The 23493-nt window shown below is 46.1% G+C and overlaps 1 protein-coding gene across 4 annotated transcripts in view; it reads right to left on the bottom strand.

The window, feature by feature from the left end:
* The window catches only part of cux2b (cut-like homeobox 2b), a 141815-nt gene that overhangs the window by 40025 nt on the left and 78297 nt on the right, over positions 1 to 23493 (bottom strand). The window lies entirely within an intron of this gene.

Here is a 23493-nt window from a genome sequence, read left to right as displayed (position 1 = left end):
ATTTAATATAAAAATCAACAACAAGTCCACTTTTATTAGTTCTATTTAATCTTGCAATGAGTTTACACGTGTGGCCCTCTTGAGATCAGATTAAGCTGTATGTGGCCCCTCAACCAAAATTAGTTTGACACCCCTGTTCTAGAAGATAGGTGAAACCGGCGTTGAAGCACAGAGGAGGAGTGATCATGATTTGGATTTACATCAAACCATCTGGTGCCGCAGCAATCCCCTGGAGACGAGCTGTTGACAGGACATAATTATCTAGGTTTAAACTAACCCAGACATACAGTACGTTACTATAGGAGACCCACAAAATACACTGAAACGTTGCATCTATGCTATACCCATAGCATCTAAACTTAAAATGCTGCACCAGAATTGAATCTTCAGGTGTTGCATCGAATGTGCCTTCATAGCATCTTATATTGACCTTTAATTTACGTCTTTCTTCAAAATACAAGGTTGAACATAATATTTTTTTTATTTCTATGATTTAGTCGAAGTTTAGAAACCAGAAAATATATTTTTTTTAATAAATCCCAGCTCAGGTATAACAGATGCTCTGAAAGGCTTGATGAAAAAAGATGTCAACAAAAATAAAAGCTCCAAAGCATAGAGGAGTCGTCATAATCTAAGGTTGAGATGCAGGCAGTTACCACCGGAAAAAAATGAATTAGCAATTAAGAATAAAGGCAGAACCACAGAATGTGGAGAAAGCTGAATTTCAAACAGGAATGGCAGCTCCAGTTTTCTTTTCTTACGTTCTGTTCATGTACAGCACTTTGAATTGTCTCATCACAGAAATGTAACATAAAGCTGCCTCACCTAGCAGGACAAGTAACCTCCCCTTCCAGCTACTACTTCATCAAAGGAACCCAAAAGTTTTTTAACATTTGGAGGAGGAATGGAAAAAGATCTGTCTATAAAGAAAAGGTGGGTGGGTGGGAGGGAGGGGGGTTCTTCCAGAAAAAAAAAAAAAGATCATTTGCACAGCCCACTCAGGGTGTAATTAGCTCTGTATGATACCGATCTTCTGCTTTGAACTCTTCCATCTGGTCAGTGAAGGGATTGAAGCAATAACTGCCCTAAAAATCCAAATAAAGAAATGATCAGTGCATCTTTTCACTGAATGAAAGCTTTGCCAGAGTTGCCAAAACCTCTGCAGTCATCTCAATCAGAGCGTCACAAATATTAGGGAAACATCTGCTGGTACCACTGAATATTACCAGGCAGGTTTGTCTTGTTATTGGCAAAGATTTCCCTCCCATCACTCTGGGAACTTTTGGTTCTGGACGTCAACAAGGCGCTAGCAGGCAAAAAAAATGTTAAAATGTAAGGCCCTGTAGGTGTTGCACCCAGGCAGTTGCTTCCGATCTTGGTATTGCACACATTGATTTCGCAAAGACAATTGTTATTCAATAAAATCTGCAGCCCTACTCTAAATGCATAGAATATTTCCAGCTTCGCTATAAAAATCACGCCACTGCCGAGGGAAAGCTCTAATAAACACACAAATAGCGACCCCCCCCCCCCCTCCTAACCCCACACCCCCGCCGGATGCCACTGCTATGCAAAGACGCTGCAGAGGGTAGAGTTTTTAACAGCGATCAGCGACATCTTGAGAAAGCTTAAACCGTGGCAGGATCTCTCCTGTTTCTCTGCCAAGCTGTTGCGAGGTGACATTTGGCCCGGTGGATGTAGGTGGCCGTGTGCGCGCGGACACTCTGCCAGCGGCCTCCATCACCGGCAGCACTCAGCACCTGCTATCTGCGGCTCGGCGGGTGACACAAACCAATTAACGATTCATTAGGAGGGACAAAGAAAGCAAATTAGCCGCCACCTGGCCCCATGGAGAGGGCACCTGCACTAGTGGCTATGTGGGTTACCCGCTCTCAGCTCACACAGAGGACGTTCAGCGCCTTCTTCCTGATGCCCTCTACTGTACAACAGGAAAAAAAAAAAATCAGATCAGGCTTCCTGAATGACCCACGGCTCACCGTGAGCCGGCTGGATTCAAACGATTGTCATCCGTTGTCCGCGTTATTTCTGTCACCGTTGATTACAGTCCCAGTCGTATCGGCTCAATGGGGCACAACAGAGGGCCGAGAGGGCGGCGCGTCGGCGTCGGGGCCGCTCCTCGGCGGCGTGGCTGCACTTGAGAAACGTTCATTTTGAGAAAGGCTGAAAACACTTATGAGAATGGTGGCGGTGCGTTGGAGCTGTTTAGTGGGGTTATAAATAAGGTGTGTGGAAAATAGCGTGAGACGGAGAGCCTTTGATTTACTGGAAATGGCTGGCGCGTTCCCCAGGGAGGCATAACGACAGCATCATGTTTAAAGAAATATCATAAAGATCAAGCAAATCCCCCCCCCCCCCCCCACCCCATCACTCCCACTCAGAGCAACTCAGAGGAGTTCATGGAAAATGGAAAAGGCTGGAGCCCGATCAATACAGATGCAATAGTGTGCAGCTCTTAGCCAGCTCCCTGAAACACGGCGCTGTTGTTTTTCCTCAGCTGTACCCCAGTTTAACCTTCCACCCCCCGCACACCTGCCCCCACCTGCCCCCCCCCAATCACCTCTGCTCCCTTTCTGGACCTCATGGATCTACGTGGCAACAATAAACAGCAAAAGTGCGTAAAGCCTGTTGCTGCCACCACACACCTTTTCCCAGTTTCATGTGCTGGGAGATGCATCCAGTGCTGTGCAAAACTATTCACACCCTTGGAACCCCTTCCACACTAAAACTGCAAAATTCAGTGTCTTGCGCTGCAATTTTATGCGACGTGTCGACACGACCAAGCACATTATTATCAAGTGGAAGCAAAACGATATACTGATAATTCATTCTCTAACAGACCTCTGAGGCAGGATTTTTACTGAGATTAAAACGCACACAAATGGGCTGTTTATACTGCTTAGATGACTTGTTTGACTTGCTTTCATTTTGGGGTATCGGAGTAAGAGGGCAGAATATAAGTCTACGCTGCATTTTATATATTATCATTTGTTAAAAAAATAAGATACAATTCTGAACAAAAAACATTCATCATTTGTTGTTCCATAACATAACATTCAAATAAAATATTCCAGCCCGTGGTTCTAATGTATCACAATTTGAAAGCCGGGAAGGTGGGTGTGTGTGTGTGTGTGTGTGTGTGTGTGTGTGTGGGGGGGGGGGGGGGGGGTGCACATAAAGAAGGTAAGATAGAGGTAAAATAAAGTTGAATTATTTAAGCAAGGATTCCCACCAGCGCTCAAACTGTTTTTATGTTAGTGCAGCTGTGAGGGGGGAGACCAGATCTTGATACTAAACCAGCTTCCAGTGAAGCAGCAACGTAACCATCCAGAGCACTTTGTGACACCGAGGCAAACTACTTCCGAGCTGAGATTACACCTGAGCCGCATGCCCACTGCAGCGCAGAGCTTGCACCAACCCTTGGTAAGCAGACTTTCCCTGATAGGCGGCGGACCGGCTGCTCCATCCTCCCCCTGAAGCGTATTCATCAAACGGGGTCCCCGGCTGCATATGTAAAATAAATAAATAAACAGATAAGCCAGAAGTCCTGCAGAGGCAGCAGCTTGGGCTCCATCTCCTAGAGACGCGCGAGGGTCTCCCGGCCCTTCATCATCCTCTAACGAGAGAACACAGAGATTACCTCCACAATCACACCATTAACCTGCCTACAGACGCCGGCGAAGACATCCATCACTCGCCTGCCTGATGCCCTCTCGCGTCGGTCCCCCTCTGCATACATATCTGCACGCGGAGCGGCACCACCTCCCACCGACCTGCCTTTGGCTGGCATCAAAGCTCTCAGAGTTGCCCGCGCGTAACAAAGGCTGATCAGAGCCGCTGTCGTGTCCGGCTTAAGCCTCGGCCAGCGAAGCAGCTGGGACTTTGGAGCTCCTAGATCATGACACAGAACGGGCTGTCGCACAAAGAGCTGCTGCTTGAGGTCGGACCATGACCGGGAAATCTCCTCTCCTCCCCGGATGGAAAATATGACCCCTTCTCTTGCTCCGGCTCATAGCGCCTTCTTTGTTTTCACCCGTTTCGCGATAAAGGATACGGCTACCAGGGGAATGGGCTTGGCCCCGGGATGATTTTACAAGCAGGACTAAAGCCCGAGGCAGAGAGAAACAAAGGAAACCTGTTAGCGCTCCTCCATAACTCTTCACGCTGAAACAGAGTGGGCAGAGCGCAGCCTCTGGGACAGGGCTGCTGGGAAATACTTACTGATAAGCCTTTGAGAATACTTACTGTACCCACTAGTGAGCGTGCCTGTGTGTGTATTCGAAGCGGCTAGCATGTGTCGGGGATGTGTGAAACAAATGAAGGAAGGGAAAAAAGCAAGTCTGAGGCGAAGAAGAGGGCTACCGAGCGACGTGAGCGAGAGACAGAGAGACAACGGAAAAGAGAGGCTCCCATAAAGAGCGCAATTAGCAATTATGCAGTCATCAATTACAATTATCACAACTGGTGATTATGCAATTATCACTCTAAATCATCGTTTTCCCCCCCTCTCTGCCTTACCAGTTTGCCACCCCTTGTGATTTGGTTGTTTGAGGGCGCGTTGGTGACGACGTGCGTGATTAGAGTGTGTGACAATGACTGGGGGTGTCTGGGGGGGGGGGGGGGGGGGGGCGTGTCGACGTGGAACCTGTGTGTGCAAATACGTCCGTGCATGATTGACGCGTGTCTGCATGTGCCGCTGAGCTCACCCGTGTCTACACGCATGGGGGTCCGAGTCCAGCACATCTTTGGCAGACCTCTGCAGAGCCACAGTTCACAGATCTTCCTCAGATCCTTTTGAATTTGTAAGAACAGAGATTCACCCCGGCAATGTAGCCGATAGTACTACAGCAGTCGGATGGATGGATGGATGGATGGATGGATGGATGGATGGATGGATGAATGGATTGATGGATGGATGGATGGATGGATGGATGGATGGATGGATGGATGGATGGATGGATGGATGGATGGATGGATGGATGGATGGATGGATTGATGGATGCATGGATGGATGGATGGATGGATGGATGAATGGATTGATGGATGGATGGATGGATGGATGGATGGATGAATGGATTGATGGATGGATGGATGGATGGATGGATGGATGGATGGATGGATGGATGCTTGGATGGATGGATGGATGGATGGATGGATGGATGCATGGATGCATGGATGGATGGATGGATGCATGGATGGATGCATGGATGCATGGATGGATGGATGGATGCATGGATGGATGTATGGATGCATGGATGGATGGATGGATGCATGGATGGATGTATGGATGCATGGATGGATGGATGGATGCATGGATGGATGGATGGATGGATGCATGGATGGATGCATGGATGGATGCATGCATGAATGAAATTTTAGACTAAGGGGCTAGAAAGAAAGTCTGGAAACAAGTATTTTCTCCAGAGTTGCTTCTTTCTCTGTCTGCAGATCTGTAGCATTTTCAAATCAAATTCACGGACAGACACCTTGCTGGTCTGTCCGTGAATCCTTGAACGCAGCGCTTTAACTCTTCCCCCTTTTCCCTGGCAGTGTGTGTGCATATGCAGAGCTCATGGATGCCCTGCTCCCAGCTCAAGGTGAACGCGGCGCACGGTTTGGGCACAGCAAACGCACGGGTCCCCGGTCCTTGAGGCCTCTAAATTACCTGTCATCTTCCTCCATGATGCAAAGGTCAGTGCACAATCACAGGGAGTCCTTCCTGCAGAACTGTTCACTGAGCAGCAGTCCAGCCCACAGGCTGACAGGATGTCACAACAACCCTGGCGCCGCTCCATGATTATTAGAACAAAACCGTGAGGAAGCCCAGCACCACAACACCACTTAAAAATCAGTCCTAGAGAAACCCACGGGCGGAGAAAAGGAAGGCGAAATACGGCCACCGTTCCACGGTTGTGTCATGTTAAAATAAATAACACCTGTTAGTAAAAAAAAAAAAAATGCACAACAGTAATTTTCAATCCAGAAGAAGGGAAGGGATCATATATTAGTTCTGCCACCCAGCACTTCTGCAGCTGTCAGTGCTGCCAACAATCTTTTATTTTGCTCCTGCTTGTGAGTGTGGGTTCATAAGAGAGGCGGGAGCAGAGAGATGAGTTGGTGAGGAGTGACTGATGAGTGGGTGGAGGAGAGGGGCAGAGGTAAACACTACTGCAATACAGCCTGGATGCCGAGAGACCTGCACACGCCCACATGCAGACGCGTCCACGCACTTGAACTTGGAGGCACGCAGACACACCGAGCAGAGCCTTCTCCCGCGCACGCACCGCACCGCACGCACGCACGCTGCGCACCGCGCGCGGCCCGACGGCAGATTTAATCACGGTGACACCCGTCTCGGAGCCGCGGTGGCAGCGTGGCGGTGGGTGCGGCCGTCTTTGGATGCCCGACGAGATGAGCAGTCAGCGCACTGACACACATCTCGTCGCCGTGTCAATTCCAATCAGCGGCGCCTGTCAGTCAGAGCGCACCGACGCGACGCCGCAGCCGCTCCCGTCTCCGCGGAGCTGCCGGCTCAGCCAGAGGAAAATGGCCGAAGCTGACCACTGTGATACCAGTTGTCTTCATCTGTCCACATACTGCAACATCACAGCCACAAATAAGTGAGAAGTTCAGCTGGCGTCGTGGTAGCCGCATGGCCTGGAGAGCTCACCCTTATTTAGAGAAGTAAACTTACACAGCCTCAAAAAAAGCACTCTTTCTTTCCCCTTCATCTTTAGCATGTTTTTAGTATTAACCACAAAATTCTGTTGACTTACAAGATAGATCAACACCAGGTATCCCATTACGGTGAAGTGGAAGGAAAGTGGTGCATGATTTTCTAAATTATTTCCAAATAAAAATCTGAAATGTCTGACGTGCCTGAAATTCAGGACAAATTGCCCAAAGTCCCCTAATTCATAAAGAGAGCCCACCTGTGTGTAATTCAATTCCAGTTTAAATCCAGCTGTTCTGTGAAGACCTCAGAGGTTTGTTGGAGAAAATTAGTGAACATGACATAAATCTAAATGAGTAGGCCCCTAGTAACTCTGCAGCAGCAGCAGACGTCCACAGCTCCGCTATGAGGCTCTATTAAAAAGACAACAATTACCGATGCACTCCACAAATCTGGCCCTTATGAAAGAAAGGCAAGAGGGAAGCCATTGTTGACGGGAAAACATGAGAAGTCCCATTTGCAGTTTGCCATGTAGGAAGATGCAGCAAACATGTTGAATAGAAGATGTTCTGGCCAGAGAAATCCAAAACTTGACCTTGTGGCCTAATTGCAAAGCCCTGTGTGCGGCACAACACCAACACTGCGCATCACCCTGAACATGCCTATGCCACTATAAAACACGGTGCTGGCAGCATCATGCTGTGGTAAGGCCTTTCTGTAGCAGGGGCAGGGATGGTGGTCAGAGATGGTGGGAAGATGGATGGAGCTAATAACAGGAAAAAGGATGCAGAAGAATGGAGCAAGGGGCAGAGGTTCACCTTCCAACAAGAAAAGGACCTTCAACCTGTAATAAGAACTACAATTAAATGTATTATATAGAATCATATTCATGTCTTAAACAAGCGCAGTCAAACTCCAGACCTAAGTCCAACTAAGAATCTGAGACAAGACTTGAAAACAAGACATTCACAGAGGGTTTCCATCCATTCTCACCGACCTTGAGCATAGAAAGCAAAACGTTCAGTCTCTGACTTTATAAAGCTGGTGGATATATAGCACAAAAGACTTGTGGGTGAATTTGCAACAAATGGTGTCTCAAAGTACTGAGTCAGCGTGAATACAAATGCAAAGCATGTCATTAAGATTTAAATTTTTTTAAAAATTTAAAAGCATGTATAATTTTCGTTCTACTTTACAATTATGGACTACTTTAATTTGGTCTATTGCATGAATTTGGGTTGCAACAAGACGAAATGTAAGAAAAGTTCAAAGAGTAAGAATATTTGCAAGGTACTGTGATAGCATGAAGACAGAGCTCATGGAGCGTCAGATCTAACAAGCTTTTAAGACCCACGGAGTAATGCAGTTGAAGGGTCTGAAAGACTGAAACCTGAACGTTGTGTCAAACGAGATTAACGGTAACTGTGTCCAGAACTTCGGTATAATCTGCCAAAATGCAATAAACAGAGAATAATAGCATTTCCTAATAAGCAAGTCAGGGGTTTTGGTGGTAAATAGCCACAATACAACTAAGCTAACAAAAGCTAATAGGGTTCGGGAATCTAAATGAAACCAAACTGACAGAACTGACTTCCCAAAGCTTGGTACAACCAACCTCTGTCAGGCAGAGGCACGCCGTTACTGCCCACGTTGAAGCAAGTTGGTCTAAGGTCTAAGAAAGAAGCCCTGGTCCAAAGTCAAAGCCTTCCAGCTTGACTAATACTCGCAGCTGTCCACATGGACAAGCTAATGTTCTGAATCAAGGTGAGGCTTTCAAACCTAGAAACGCCGTACCAGCTGTCAACATGGTGGAGGTAGCATCATGCTGAGGTCCTGTTGTACTGCTGGTGTTACACAGTCAGATAGACTATGTGGAATAAAGCTGACAGAAGTATTCTTCCAAATACTTCAACAGATTCATTTCAAGTCAGTTAACCTGAATACAATTAGATGTTCCAGCAAGACAAAGGTCCTAAACACAGTTAGGATCAACGCTGGCTTTGGAAAGCAGACCTACATTAAGATTGTGGAATCCCTCCGATTTAAACTCTCTGCACTGTGGTTAGGGTTGGGCGAATTCAATACGATCGAAACTTTGTAGACTTTGCTTAAAAATCCTTGAAGTTTTATGTTGCATTATCAACCTAAGTTGCAAAAGAACGGGGTAAAACTAGAAGAGCGTCAGAGCTAATATGGCATTCATGCCAGGGATGAGCGGATCTGACCGGAACTGTAATTTGATATTATTGACAATGTGATGAATGTGAAAAATGAAACTCACTGAAACTATGGGCTCATGTAGACTTTTGAGAGCTGAAATTAAGGCTAATTCTCATGGTTTCTACCTGGTGTGCCCACATTGGATCCTCTTTGAACGTTTCATTTGGTTCTGTGTGACATGGAAGGCTAGATTTACTGTTCCCCTCTTTCAGACCTGTGGACCAACTAGAGCAGTCCATACATTTCTTTTTTCCATTTTGGACCAAAGTGAGTACATACTGACTGACATCTCCATTCCCCCAGCTACGAGATATTAGGATATATGATGCAAGGCGTATGACAGAAACTTTGGGTCAACGTGCTGTAGGAGGACTATGATAATCACCCAGGCTTGCAGAGATGGCAGATCAAGGTGGCGCTGACGTAATCCCAGTGGACATGACATATGGAGCCGCCTGAGAGACAGAACATGGCACGACATTAAACTGCGATCAAAGGGCCTGCTGTCTCCACCACGCAGCAGGTGGCTTCTGGGTCCCCCTCTCCACCGACAGCCGGCAGAACCACTGCGTTACCGCCGCTCTCGACAAAATTCTCAAAAGCTCCAGCCTCAAAGTCGCGGCAAAGTCAAAGTCGGCAGACAGACGGAAAAGAAGAAAACAAATCTTTTCTCAATGTCTTTGCACTTCAAAAGGCAGGAGTTGTCATTTTCTTTGAGCTTGCCTTTTCAAACCTTTCATGCAGCGAATGACCTAAACCTTGAGGAAAGTGCGCCTGTTGAAAATGGATCTATCGCGGGCTTGATGGGAGGGACTGCGGGCGTGCCGGGGATGAGATGAAGGCTCGGGTTTTGACGCGTTGAAAGGGGGAGGCTGTGAAAGGCGAGCACCGAGTGCTCCTGGACCAGATTTCAGAGCTGGGAGAACTGATAAGAGGTGAGAGGAGAGGCGCAGGTAAGGACTAATTATATAAAATAAAGCGCTCCCATTATCTCGGCGCTGTACTGCACGAGTGAACAAAGCTACAACAGATGGGGTGTCACGATGTAACTGTGCCAATGTGAGCCAAAGCCCCGGAGTGGACGGACCCTGGCAGGCTGCTGGTGGAGCGGCCCTGGCACCGGGGAGCCACAGCTGCATATCTCAACCTCAGACACATGTTGACAGCGTTTCTCTAGTCCTGCCCGCACTAGTCAAGGTGAGACAGCGTGACACTGGGGGGGGAGAGAGAGACAAGCGAAAGAGGCAGAGAGAGCGCTCCGCTATGATGGATAGTGCTCTCTACCCACCTCTCTCTTCTCTCTCCCTCTTAGAAGGCTGGTGACTTTCCAGTGAGGCAATTATCATTGCGGAATGCATAATAGCCTAATTAATTACAGGTGTCAGCGCTGCCTTTGTTTCAGCGTGGAGGAACATCATGCCAAAGCCGCATCCGCTAAAAGGAACGGCACTGATGAACGAGGCCTGCGCGGCGGCTGGAGGCGCGCGGCTGACGCAGGAACGCACACTGAGGACACGATCATCTGGTTGCGAACAGGAGACGGCCTGGGAAACCGCACGGTATTGAAATTAGCTCCATTATTTGCTGGATCAATCAGATATTGCCCGTTTTAGCACGTAGAGGAAGACCTCAGGCAGGCCTTGCATACTCACAGGCCACTTTGTTAGGTATACCTTGCTAGTACCATGGTGGACCTCCTTTTGCCTTCAGGACTGCTTTAATCCTTCGTGGCATAGATTCAACAAGGCGCCTGGAGCGTTCCTCAGAGATATAGGCCCATGCTCACATGGTAGCATGACATCGTGGCTACAGGTTTGTCTCTTGAGCCTCTGTGGTGAGAAACTCCTGCTCCGTGACATGACTAAAGGTGACCGGCTGGATTGGGTCTCTGTGACTTTGGAGGACAATGAATTCATTGACATGTCAATGAAGTTGGTGGAAACACATTAGTACTAAGAGCCACAAAATACGCCAAGAAAATAGGTCCCATACCGTAACGTCCCCAGCAGCTGCCCGAATCATTATTGCAAGGCGGCTTTAATCTATGCTTTCATGTTTACACCATATTCTGACCCCGCCATCTGACGGAGACTAGTCAGACCAGGCAACTTTTTTCTTATCAGGTACTAGCCTATTTAGGTGAGCATGTGCAAACTGTAGTCCCAGTCATCAGGAGTGGTACCCAGCAATGCCTTCTGCTGCTGCAGGCCATCTTTTGTTTTACTTTTATTTATGGCTCTGAGCCTGTTTAGCCATTGATAGAGCACCTGCTGGCATTGACTCTTTACTTTTTCTTTACCACGGAAAGTAGCCGTGTTGCTTCTGTGGTTTTTTTTGTATAATGGGGAATGGCAGAATCTCAGCCACGAAGTGGTACACAACGTAGAATCCCAAACCAGAGTGTGTTGCGTCAATAACTGCAGATCCTCAAACCTTATCCGTCCAGTAAGCTACTTGAAATGAGTTTCCTTGACCGGACAGCAGCATCCAAGCCTTAGATCTAAAGAGGCAATGTAAAATGTTGGATGAAGTGGTGTGAAGCACAGTACCACTGGATTCTGGAGAGATGAATCATGCATTTCTGTCTGGCAAGCCAACAGATCAGTCTGGGTTTGGCAGTCCTCAGTGGATCACTTTTGGGGAGTAATTGGCCCGTTCTAGTTCTAGTTCTAGTTCTAGTTCTAGTGAAAAGACCTATTAATGTACTGATGGCCTCTTTGTGTTCAAACATGGCTGTCCAACGACGTGCAGGCTTCCTCATCAAACATCAGCGTCTGACCTCACCAATGGGCTTCTGGCACAATGGCCAAAGATTCCCGGCAAAGGTGTGTGTAGGTGCAAAAGGTGAGCCAACATCAAATTGTATCCTTTAGTTTAGGAAAAGGATGTCGCTCAAGCTCATGTGCATTAACACCAAAGCGAGGACCTTTGCAATGCAGATTATTGTAATATAACCACAACACATACATATCACTTAAATCCTCACTTCTTCCCTAATTGTGATGCTTGGTTGTAAGTTCAGCAAGTGATTCCCCTCACATCGAGCTGCAGCCCCTGTGTCGCCATTTGGGTTCGGAAGCAACTGAACAGGTGTATCTAATAAAGTGCCCGGTGAGTATATCAAGCCGACCGACACACACCAGTTTACTGTTTGCAGCAGCACCATCCGCGTCCGAACCATCCGCGTTTTTTCCCCGGCATTCCGGGCAAACGCGGCATATCATTCGTCCTGTCAGATTTGCCGATTCCCTTTATTGCAGCGGGGACAGCCAGAACAACGCGCAATTGCCAGGGAGAGAGAAACGCAACCTGCGAAGGAGAGAAGTGAATGATGGGGCGACTAGGGAGGAAAGACAGCACTGAGATTTGTGTTATTCTTCCCCTCAGCCCAACACATGCATACATTGATGCAGAACTTAATAGAACGTCACATTTAATGTGTAAGCGTGCATGTGTGTGTGTGTGTGTGCTGAACAGTGCTGCGTGTGTGTCTTCCTATGGGGGGTCGTGGCAGTAGGCTGCTAATCCCTCCACGCCCCCAGGCAGTGGGGGCTCATTGTAGAGTACATTGAGTCTAATAGGAGCGGGCGCTGCAGCTCTATGCAGCTCTTTCTGCTCACACTGTGAGAGGGGTTTTACATAATTAATGACTGTTGATGTTTCCCAGGTAGTCGCCCGGCAAATTCACTCCAGACTCGGCTGCCACCGTCGTTGGTTCCACGGAGAGTGAGCGACACCAGAACAGACAGCTTACATTACAGGCATAAATAAGGCAATTTTGTACAGTGTCTTCTGACATTACTGTGAGAGAGGTTCAGGGCCAATAATTCGACTCGCTTCAAGAGAGAGGAGCTCAGAGAGAGCTTTTCTGTGTCTCCGAGTCTACCGAGAATTTGAGCTTGATGCGAGTAAAACTGCCTCCTTTAGTGTGTTTTTTTTTTTTTTTTTTTTTCCCACATATAATTCTGTGTGCTGTTAAGAGACGTGGTGCTGAAGAGGCGCCTTTTTAAAAAAGAGAACACGCAGCGTCTCCAGACATATGATCATTCACATCTGCATGAAACAGTCTAATCTGAGCGTCGATCTCAGCACACGCGAGCGTAGCGGCGGGGGTTTGTGCGCTCCACGCCGCTGCCAGCCTGCTGGGGCCCGTGTAGATATTGCTGGAAACGCAGTCCACATTTATACTAGGGCGTGTTAAATTAAACATTTAAACATGACACCAAGGGGAGGCTATTTTTTACTACTCTCAGCCCACTACTCATTATTAATTTGTAATAACCTTTAAGGCTTTTTGATGTCATACATATTTTACAGAGAGATATCACTCCCAGCCGGGCTGGACCGGGCCTGTCGATGACGGATCACCAGCGCGCCACTAAAATATGGCTTCAGCGGTTATAATTAGGACCAGGTGAGGGTTAAGAGGGATCTGTAGACTGTAGGTGTGTATGGATTTGTCTTCAGACCGAGTCGCGCTAATGCATCAGCGCGGTGTCACGTCCAACACCCGGAGATTAAAAAGCGCAGGCTTCCGAAAGGAGAAGGTCGAGAAGAAGGGCGGGCGAAGAAAGGGCACCTTTCCGTCGGTGACCTGGCGGCGGTTTTTACGCCGTTTAGGTTTTTATGAATGTCCGGTGCGAAGGAGTTCATCCTGCCAACATAAATCAGCGGCGTGCTTGAACGGTCGTCTCCTTCACATTCCTGTGTTGGAGGTCTGGCCAAAACCCATCCTGCTCCTGCTCCTGCTCCTGCTCTGCTGGGAGGCCCACCCGTGCCCGCTGGATGCCAGCCTAAAGCTCATGTCGGCGGGAGCCAAACACGCCACTAAAAGCTGTAAAACAAATGAGCTCTGCCTGGTTAATGTACACTGATTGACCTCTGCTGCCAGGCATTTGATGTCATGATTGTAATGACCAGCTTTCAGCCTGATCACTCATATACAATGTGACAGGCGCGAGGTGGCGTTTCCATTGGACTGAATGAGGGCTAATTAGAGGAGAGTTCTAATCGCAGCGGCCCTGACGCTGTTTTTCAAACGCACAGCCTGGCAACCGCTGATGAAATCAGAGCTTTGAAATTTATTAGATTCTTTTTTTCCCCCCCACAAACATTCACAGAGCCTTAAAAATATCCAGAAACCTAATAATTGTTCACATCCTGTCATGTCACAACCGCACATTTGAGTTGATTTTATCTGGAGATTGTGTGGTAGGCCAACATAAAGTAGTGCAGAATGGTAAAGTGAAAGAAAATAACTCACCGTTTGACAAATTTTATTCATCAAAATCTTGTGTTTTCAGCTCTTGTTATGGCTGCAGTGGGTCTCTACCTTATTTTCCTTGTAGGGTTAGAGAAACAGGCCTTCTGCAGGTGGGATGCATTTCCCTGATTAGTGCGCTGCTGCTTTAAAGCTGCTCTGCATGCAGCAGAGGAGAGGCTCTCTTCCTGCTCTCCCTCCTCAGATCCCCATTTGGTTTGGTTTGGTTTGGTTTGTAGCTTGTCTTATGGTTGGGTTTTGTTAGGTTTGTTTTGCATTTGCTTATCTCTGGTTAGTTATGGTTTCTTATTTCAGGTATTCTCTCCTTGGGCTTTTATTTCTTCAGTATAATTTAATAAAATTCAGTTTTAATTTAACCAGAAAATCCTTGTGTGGTCTCCTTGTAATGTTACGTCCACCAAACGAGCCTGGTGGACGTAACAGCTCTGAAATAAAATCTAGCCAAACCCAATACGTTCTGGCTAGCGAGCAATGGTCGTCTGCCTACGCTGACAGGCCAGGGGAGGTGAGCATTCGTCTGAGACACCGCCGATGGCTCCGTAGTGACTCTGGAGGAGCTGCGGAAACCCCATAACTCAGATGGACCAATCTGTCGACAGCACAGCTATAAAGTTGTGCGCTCCAGAAGTTTGGCTTTCATGGGAAATCAGCAAACAGAAAGCCTTTGGTTAGAGATGGCCATAAGAAATTCTGTTTGAAATTCTCTACAAGTCATAAAGTCACTCAGCAGCGAGAGGCTCTGGTTGGACGAGGCCTAAAGTCAACTTTTTGGCCTATAGGGTGCAACATGGTGGTGGCAGCATCAGGTTGCTTTTCTTCAGAACGTAAAAAGGAAGATAAGCACACGCCAGTCTCAGAAGAAAACCTTTAAGCAGCTAAAAAAAACATTTCAGACTGGGTTGGAGGATCCCCTTCCCACAGTTATTTTAAATGAGACCTCATGCTGAAGTTCCAGAGGTATGAATACTTTTATAAAGCAGTTTATTACATTCTTATTCCCACACAATTTAAAGACAAATGAATCAAATTAATCTTATAGTGGACCTGGCATGTAAAATCATGTTCTTCCTACATGTGTCGGCCCTAACGGTATCGGAACAATGCCGACTAGAGATAACCAATGGCTAATTGTTTTGTTACTTTCGATTAATACGACTACCATCTACAAAATCCTTTCCAGGCAGGACGGAGGCAGAGATGTTTTAGCGCTGTGAAAACGGTTTAGGCTTTAATAAAGATGTTTTTGAAATGCTGTGGAAAACATAAAGCAATAGTTTTGATCTGAATCACTCAATGTCACACCAAGTACAGAGAGTTGAAAGCCCCGGCAAAAATCAGCCTTGATGTGTCCCGGCCCACCCTTTAAAAGCAGATCTTCTCAGTGCGCGTTTTAAAATACTTGACAGGCTTAGTTCTTCTAAGCACCTTGAAAGAGCTGCTGCAGAATCGCTGCAGTTCTTCTGTCAATTCGCACAGTAATTTTGTTTCCTTCTTCACAATAATCCCTTTTTTTTCTTCCTTTTTTTTTTTTTACATCATTGCAAAAGAGGTGGCACAAAAAAAAAAAATCACAATCTACGTAAAGCAGACATTCTGGAGTGATAAATCGATCTTGCGCAGCTTCAAAACAAGTCCTCAGCAAGGTTTATATAAGCATATAGGTTCTGGCTTTAGCAGTTACCTACTGGATGCTGAGTTACATAAGCCTCCATATGCTCCGAGTGTAGGACAATTCCAGGCGGGTTATAAATAAAGAAACCTGACGCACGGCTGCAGCCACTGTGATTTGGGCAACTTCTCACATGGGATGTCACAGTTCTGCAGTGCTAGCCCCACTGCTATTTCAGGCTCTGCCTCATTAGAACATCCACCGTGAGTGAACCAAAAAAAAAAATATATATATATATATATATATACAACCGGGTGTACAAAAGACATTTCATTAGGGAAGAAAAAGCATAAAGAGAACGTTCCGTCTCTCATCCGTTGTGCAGCCTAAGCGAAAACATTTGCTACATTAAGGGCGGATCTACCGTGAAGGGGCGCGTCTCATCGCCGGGTTTGCTGCAATTCTGCGATCCGTGTCACAGGGCAGCAAAAGGAGCCGGTTTGGGGTCCTTGTTGACAGGGACACACCAAACCTGCTTAGATGACTGCAATTACCCCACATCCACCGGCCCCAACAGGGGCCCCTGTGAGGGCGGGAGGGTGCTGAAGTTTAAGAGGGGAGCAGTGAGCGACAGGACGCGTGATTACGAATATGTGTCTGAGGTTTTTTTGGGGGGGGGCAGGATGGGAACCTACGCGTTATTGGATGCCTGCCCGTGTCCGCCTCTTGAACTGTGTGCGTCTCTGCGTCAGCGTGTGGCTGCGCGTGCCTGTGGAGGCCCTCTCACACCCCAGCAGCGGACTAATTTAGTTAGGGAATAGCTGGCTGTCCTTCAGGTGAACGGGCAAAGATTGGTCTCAATATGAGATGTAATAAAACAAGCCCCGTCGCTGGAGCTCCCCGCACCTTCGGCTGTCCTTCACATGTCTCGCTGCGAGAAGACACATGCTGACACACACAGTTCCCGCGTCTGCGCCTGTGTGTCCGTACCTCCGAAGGGTTATAAGCTTTGATAATTCAACAAAAGAATCTGAAGGGCTTCTTCTTCTTCTTTCTTTTTTCTTTTTTTTTTTTTTTTTTGGTACTTTACATTTTCGAAGGGAAATTTTTAAAATACTATTTCTTTTAACAGCGCACCATTACCGCCTTCGCGAGACGCTCCCACAGATGCAGAGGAAGAGAAAATCATGAAGGACCTTGTAATTTGAATTTCTGAAACATAGCTGCATAAGTCAAAATATGTAAACCAGATTGCAGCAAATAATAATAATAATAATAATAATAAAAAAATTGTGACTGCAGACCTTAACAAGCTGTTGAAGCCATCTGACTGACAGAAGGTAATTCGACGTGTACGGTTGCAAAATATCTTGGTTGTTCCCGAGGAGCTGGGTTTGAAATGTGGAGCAAGTACAAAGAAAATCGGAAAGTTGCAAAAGGGAAATATCCGGGAAGAGCGAGGAAGGTGTCAAAAAAAAAAAAAAGGGGAAGAGATCTGAAAGCCATGTCCTGACAACAGGAAATACATAATAGAAGAGATGAAAATAAGAACGGGGGTCCAAGGCGTTACGGCTGTATCCTGTCCCTCCATTCCCTCTCCCTCTTTCAGGCTTCCTTTTTCCCCCCAACAATGAGCACATTAACGCCCGTAACGTTGTGTCCATGTGTTGATGGCCTGATAGGGCTGTCGGATCTACTTGATGAAAATCAGCCGTCTTCCATCGCGTAGTTTGATAGGCGTGACGTTTGCCGGGCTAACGGAAAAACTTCAGTTCTTCTTTCTCCACTGGTCCCACAAAACTACGAGACACTCGGCTCACCGCGTTTAAGACGCTCCAGAATCTCTTCGCTTTTCTTTCCCTCTGGCTACTAAGGTGTCAGAGATCACGGCATGCATTAAAGTTAATGTTAAAAGCTTATAACTGTATATTGGAACGATTGTCTTCGACAAACCAGAACTGACAAAGCTAACCGTCTCTGAAGAAAATAACAGAGTTTAGGCTAACACTCAATTTTTACCATCCAACAAGGAGTCAGAAATCTTTTAACTCCCCAGATCCAATTTAAGGCATTCACAGTAAGACCCCGTTCATACAACAGAATAGAATAGAATACAATAGAATAGAATAGAATACAATAGAATAGAATAGAATAGAATAGAATAGAATAGAAAGAGCCTTTATGGGGAATACCTAAAGATCTGCTGTTAACATGGCAGCAGATAGTTCAAGGTGCATACAGATTTATTTACTTGACCGCCTGGATGTAAATTCCAATCAACCTTTTCCCCTTAGTGAACGCACCAAAACTCCGCTGCTACAACACAGCGCTAGACTCTGGCAGCTGCTGGTCATTTGACCTCAGCCCAGGTTGAAGTAATGTCGTCTCAAACATGGCCCGGCAGGGAAAGAAGCTGCAGGACGTCAATACGTACCAAGTTTGGGAAGATTTTCACTAATTAGTAAAAGAGAAAATGAATGTAAAGCCAACTTCAGCAGAGAAAGGGGAAAGCTGAGTCTGTTACAGCAAACATGCTGCACTACATCCACAGAGGAAGTTGATGAAACCAGGGTTAATTAACGGTTCACATTCTTCATATATTCATAGATTCTTCTCTATACAGAGGCTTATAATTAAAGTTAGTAATGCCAACTGGGCTGATTGCTAACATAGGATGCTGTTATCATTAAGCCTTTGTTTCAAATGAAACTTTTATGACACACACCACCTCTGTCTCAAATATAAATATGTAGGGGGAAAAAAATATTTTGTAAACATTTTATTAAATTTCAATAAAGACACAAACTAATCAATGCAGATCTTGTCATATTATAATAGCTATTTCCTAGTATGTTTTTCACTGGGGTAGTGTCAATGGAGAAGAATACACATAATGCTAAAAAAGAGAAAGTAACACAAAATGAAAATACAAAATAAAAGCATTCACTAATATTGGTAATTATCGTACTTAAAGGAAAACGGGAGTTGTCTCAAATCAGCATCATCAGGATAAATCCTCAGCTGGGCCACGCCCACACATCCTGGGTGAAAACAGGTGTGAGCTCCCTCACCTGTCCTCCTGTTCGTCCACAGCCAGCGCTCTTCCTGCTTCCTCCCAGAAGCTGAAACTCCCCCGCCTCAACGGGACCGCTCACCGCCCAGCCACCCACCCACCTCCACACTGACCGGCCCCTCAACCCCTCTTCAGGCTGGGGGCCCCCCCACTCCAACGCAAGAGCCGCAGCTCTCTCTCTAAATCCACAGAGACCCAATTACAGCGACTGCAGGCGGAATCACAAGAAGATGCAAAGTTACTTTGCTTTAATTGAGGATGTGTTTAACACTCTCCGGGGGCCACTGTGGCCACATTACGAGTCTGATGAAACAGTGAGCCCTTGCAGAGGGACTTTGAAACATATATCTGCGCGTGACAAAGGAAAAGAACACTCTGATCTGGGGGCTTGGATGTGTAATGGGGGTGAAGAGGGGGGTTTCAGAGATGTCAGATCTCTAAAATAACACGCATAAAACAAATAGGTCTCTTACAAGTGTGAAAACATTTGATTTGGGGAGAAACAGCAGCGCCTTCATGCACGGCGGACATCAGAGGAGGGGCTTCTCTCCCAGGCAGCCGAGTTCCTTCACTTGCAGCCGCTTGCTCTAATAGAGCCACATGTTAATTAGTATTGTAGTTAATCCCATATTAAAGAGACCCAAACTGTCAGGTCATATTATAAACAATCGGTCCTAATGTTCGTGCATGTGACATTTGGAGCTGCTATCTCTTCTAGCAAAATGTTCCCCAGGTACTAATTGGCCTACTTTACGCTGTCTTTCTTTGAATTGCCACTTTCTTTATCATTTGGGATATTAGCCTTGACAAGCATCATCCCATATAGCACAGACACACTAAAAGTGGAGATGGGCTGCATCTTTTTTTTTTTTATACTATTTACTTTTTTATTTATTTTTTTTGCAGAGGGACAGCAAAAAAGATGGGAATGAATGTTTTATGCCAGCAAGTAATACTGCGAGATATACCTTCATGGGATATTAAAAACAATTTGAAAGAAGAATAAAAGTTCAAACACGTAGCCGGCAGCAAAGTGTGTGTAACTTTTCTCTGGCTTGCATTATTTAAGATAGACTCCATCATTTTATCAATCTATCGATCTCTCGGCAGAAAGATGAAAATGGAAAAATAATGAGGCCGATGAATGCTGTGTAAAGAACATCAATGTGCAAAATTTAATTATCTGCGCTGGAAAGAGAAGGAAAATGTGTCGGCTGTTTTCTAAAACAAAAAGAAAGCAGGGGAAAAAAAAAAAAAAAGGGAGCAGCTAATATTTTTCCCCTCTCTGCATATTTTAATTACCAGATCAATCATAACCTACCTACTGCGGTACTGCAGAGAAAAGAAAATTGCAAGTCTAAATGAAAAACAATAGATTTGCTTTAAAGTCTTCGCTCTTTTGAAGTCTAAATTAAAATTTCAGGTACCTTTACCAGAGCCTTCTTTAGAAAGTTTTGATATTTAATTAGCGTGTTTAGATTTTTGCTGAAATTAAACTTCACAGCCGAGCATCATGTGAAATGAAGACTGGTATTCCCAGGCTGCACCAGGGTGGGAGGGGGGGGCGACACGGCGCAGATGAACGGAGGGAATTAAATCAGAGCAGCATGTGAGGGCTGTGTATCCTCTGACAGGAGCTCATGTTCCTTCGACTCGCGCTGCCACTGGCTTGATCGGAGGCTGGCTCTCGCTGTTCAGCAGAGCAGAGGAACAGCTTTGCTCTCTGTAAAGCCGTTGCTCCGCTCAGCTCACATCCCGCACCTGAAATCAGGGGATTGTGCCGGCGAATTGGCGAGGCGGCCCCCCCTCCTCGTTCCAGCTTTTTCCCTCCTCGCACCCTAGCTTCTCCTGGTTGAGCGAGAGCTGATGTTTATTTCTCCTGGCATCTCCTCGCCGGCACCGAGCCACCGATTTCACACGTTTTTATTGGCTAATTTGACTGTGCACTTGCCAGCAGCTCAGACCGAGCCAGGGGTTGGAGAATCTCCGAGACGGTGCTACAGCCTCCCTGCTACTGTTGTCGCTCTCAGACCAAAGGGTGCCAGGGGGGGGAAACAAGTATGAGGGGGGTCTTAAAAATGTCTTCCGAGATGCTGGTGAGATCCGTCTGGTCAGAGGTCAGGGGGGAGAATCTGACGGCGTGCCTCTCGTAGTGCCGGGGAGGGGGCCATGCATCCAGTCAGTTGTCCGGCAGCAGCTAGCAGGGCGGGCAGCGCGATGCGTGCGTCCGTCCTCAAACACGGCTAACATTTGCACAGCAGCGGCAGTCAGGCGTGACGTCTCTGGGCTCTGAGCTTTGTGCTGTCAGGGCGGTAGAAATTAAACCTGGCACTGCAGAGCAGAATGTGCTGAAACTCATCAATTCCACATGGCTAGAGAGCCAAGTGCCTATTTATAACACCCCCCCCCCCACCACCACCCTCATCCCCACTTTCTTCTTCTTTACCTGGTGCGCATCCCTGGCTCTAAACACGCATCCGCAATGATGAATACGCCCAGACGGGACGTTCCGACAGGGCATCAGTCAGGACAGGAAAACAAACACGCACACGCGCCGTCAGAGCCGCGCGCAGCAGCGGTGGGATAAGACCGACGCAGGGAAGGCTGATGGAAGGGTTGAGGCGTCTCGCCATAAAAGCCCGCCGCAGGAACGCAGCCATCAGTCACCTCACAGGAAACAAACAGGAGCATTCAGATAGATTCAGCTCGTACAAAAGGCCCAACACGGAGCTGAAATATGGAGCCCCGCTGGTAAAACACTGCCACCCATCTTCTCAGTTTGTTTACGCTGTCGTTTAGTGAATTTATGGCATTTTATTTAATTTTTTTTACCAGGAGAGTTCTTATAAAACCGATAGATGGCTGTCTTCCAGAAATTCTCAGGTCATATTTTTTTTTCTCTGTGTGTTAGGATGCATTCAAATACTGCAGGTGGAAACGGAAAGACAAAATTCCGTATGTGAAAGCTAAAGAAAAACATTTGTTTTGACTCATTTCCGCTGACCCTCATGTTGAGTTTGTGCTTTTTCAAGCCCTGTGAAAAATAGTAAATGAATCAACACCATCTCTATGTAATCTTCACCAAAAACCACCATCAACCCTATAAAGGAAGATCTCCAGTTTAAACTTGAAGACATCGCAAACAGTTTATAGATAGATGGCGGCAACCAGTGCTGTCTTGTTACCTAGAATTGGACTCTTTTATGGTGCATAGAGTGTTTTGCAAGTTCACCCTTCACAAGAACAAGTTCCAAGTCGAGCTTCTGAAGACTAAAACCGAACCAAAGAATGAAACTGTATGAGACGAAACATTTTTAAATGACTACAATCAACACTGGATTCTTGCTGTAGAGGTACTTCATGTCATTTGATGTCGGCCTCCCACTCCGCCTATTGGCCTTAATTTGCATTGCCTACCTTTAAAAGTCACTGCTTATTTTCGTGAGCACATCTTGCAAAACCGTATCTCAAGCCTTGGGGATTGGTTTGTCGAACTACTGAGTCTAGGTTTTCTCATCTTTTACAATGACATTGACGGCTGAAGCACTACTCAAGAAGTTCTAATCATGTTCAAGGCAAAGGCATAAGCTTATAAGGAAGGCGGACACCTGTAAGATTTGTTTGTCATTACAATATTAACCAGTACATCCTGTTTAACTGGGACCACAATGAAATATATTACAACTTCTGTGCTGAAGCATCAACAAGACAGATCAAAAGTGACGTTAGCCTAGCACCTGTCACACAGGACCAAACCAGGAGTTTATTGTAAACGGTAACAGCATGTTTCAAGTCAGATCTATATTTAGAAACAGAAGCTGTGTTGCAGGAACTCCTGTTGGAACTAGATTTCTGTCACTGCCAAGAAAATCTGATAGGCCTACCCCAGCGCTCGCAATAGTAGTGGTGAAGGAGTTAATACAGGTAGGGTAGTGGGACTTTGAGGGGGACTTTTAAGTTAAGAATGAAGATGGGTTTAGATGGGGTTTTGTATGATAATGTGACGGCACAGTCGGCCGAGTACGGTTCAAGTACTTCAGGTGATAAAATAAACAAAGATACACCAATCAGGTATTTTTTGCCTCATTCAGATTTCTGGTTGTCTTTGAGGTCTGAGCTGCCAATTCCCATTTTCTTCCTAGGTATAATGAAACATCCCTTTATGTAATTGTGTCACAGGTTCCTAGACAGGGGTAGATGTTTTAAAACCCAGAGGATCAAGGGAAATCTGGCGGACTTCACTGGTTGATAGATTGGTGTATTACTATAGCTAAGTTTAGTTCCCAGAAAATAATAAGAACTGCTTTATTTCCACTGTGGGGTAAAATTAACTTTACAACCAGCTGCTTTACAAAACCGACTTAAAACATAGCTGGGTTTTACACTGAACTTATCAGAAAAACCTGACTATACTCCAAATATTTATCTGCAAGACAATGCGACTATGAGCAGGAAAGTCGTTTAACAAGTGAGTTTACGGTTTTTAATTCTGTCTGTTAGGACATCATCAGCAATTCCTGGGTATACATTGTAGAAATGAATCATAGATTTGAGATGGCAACAGATGGCAAATACTAACCCAAAGCAGTGTACACTAAGATTTGTTACATATCAAGTTC

The sequence above is a fragment of the Fundulus heteroclitus genome, chromosome 12 (assembly GCF_011125445.2).
Source record: "Fundulus heteroclitus isolate FHET01 chromosome 12, MU-UCD_Fhet_4.1, whole genome shotgun sequence".
In the NCBI taxonomy this organism is placed as follows: domain Eukaryota; kingdom Metazoa; phylum Chordata; class Actinopteri; order Cyprinodontiformes; family Fundulidae; genus Fundulus; species Fundulus heteroclitus.
The sequence above is the reverse complement of the archived record's forward strand: the minus strand, read 5'-3'. Positions and strand labels throughout refer to the sequence as shown.